Below are 1,804 nucleotides of genomic sequence, written 5' to 3' on the forward strand. Positions count from 1 at the left end.
CACACACACACACACACACACACACACACACACACACACACACACACCCATACCCATATCCATATCCAAGCTGTTGCCAAGGCCTGGCAATTTCTCCTTTGCCACATCTCTCTAGTACATCCTCTCCTCTGACAGTGCCACTACTCTTGGTGCAGATCCTCATTATTCCCTACCTGGAAATAGCCTGCTGGTGGATCTGTCTGCTTCAAGTCTCTCCCCCACTTCAATACATCCTCCATTCAGTTACCAAAGTGATTTTCCTATGGAAAACCCAACCATATCAACACCCCAGTAAACTCCAGTGACTCCTGATTGCCTCCAGGATCAAATACAACATTCTCCATTTGGCATTCAAAGCCCTTCACAACCTAGTCCCCTCACACCTTTCCAGTCTTCTTACACCTTACTCCCCACCACCTGGTCCTCAATCCAGTGACACTGATCTCCTGAATATTCCACAGATAAAACTCTGGCATTTTTTTCTGATTGCCCCATGCCTAGAATGTACTCCCTCCTTATCTCTGCCTACTGTCTTCCTTGGCTTCCTTTAAGTCCCAACTAAAATCTCACCCTTTGTTGTTCAGTTGTGTCCAACTCTCTTCATGTGTGAGGAGGGAGAAACAAGCATTTAAGTGTCTACTATGTGCCAAGCACTATATTAAGTGTTTTACAAATATCTCATTTTTTTAAAGTTATATATCATTAAAGGCTGATTACACCGTATAAATTATAACAGGCTCTTGGCCCAGGATGACTACAGCTAACCAGAGATTTGTTGTTCAGTCATTTTTCAGTCATGTCCAACTCTTTGTGCCCCCATTTGGGGTTTTCTTGGCAAAGATACTGCAGGGGCTTGCTGTTTCCTTCTCTAGATCATTTTACAGATGAGGAACTGAGGCAAACAGGGTTAAGTGACTTGCCCAGGGTCACACAGATGGTAAGTGTCTGAGGCCAGATTTGAACTCTGGTATTCCTAACTTCAGGCCCAGCACTCTATCCATTGAGACACTTAGCTGCCCAACCTGTCTTAGTTCTAATGCCTTCCCTTTCTTCATTATTTTCTACTTATATATTTATATTTTCTACTATGGCTTGCATATATATATATATTCATATCTATATGCAGATATAAATATGTTTGCTTGTTGTCTCCCCTGTTAGATGATGAGTGTGTGGGATACAAAGACCCTAACCCAAATTGACTACTCTGAGAACTCTCAAAGCGAAGGTAGAAAGTTTTATTAGAATCTCACAAGAAGTGGGCAGTCAAGTTGTAATGTAATGCCAAAAGAAAGGCAACTTCCCAGGTTCAAAATACCAGCATAGGTGCTCTCTATTTTATTCAGTGACCAACCAAGAACAGAGAAGATTAAAACATGACATCATTCCAAATACAGCATTTACTAAGTGTGATTAAATAATCTCCAAGTACTACCCCACCCCAGGACCTTCCAATCATTCAATCAATTACAAAGTCTCTGTTCTAAATACTTCTCCACCCCTAGGCTATACCTTAATTAAGTCCACCACAAAGCCCCTCTTCTCAAATGGAGATTAGTTTCCAAACATAAGGTCAAAAGTTCCCCACCCCTGGATCACAATTGAATCTACCCCAGAGTTACATCAAGTTTAAACACAGCACTTAATACCCAAATGGAGGTCTTTTCTTCATCTTGACAAGAGGCAAGTTCTCAGCAATCTTAGTTCCTGGGGAGACAAGGCTTAGCAAGGCCATAAGATACATTGCCAGTCCCTTCATGAATTTATCCTCTGTCTGTAGAACAGTCCTAGAACCCCTGAACAC

The sequence above is a fragment of the Petaurus breviceps genome, unplaced genomic scaffold, assembly GCF_028583685.1.
Source record: "Petaurus breviceps papuanus isolate PSGF00001 unplaced genomic scaffold, PetGlider_PUasm1.0 90977, whole genome shotgun sequence".
Lineage (NCBI taxonomy): Eukaryota > Metazoa > Chordata > Mammalia > Diprotodontia > Petauridae > Petaurus > Petaurus breviceps.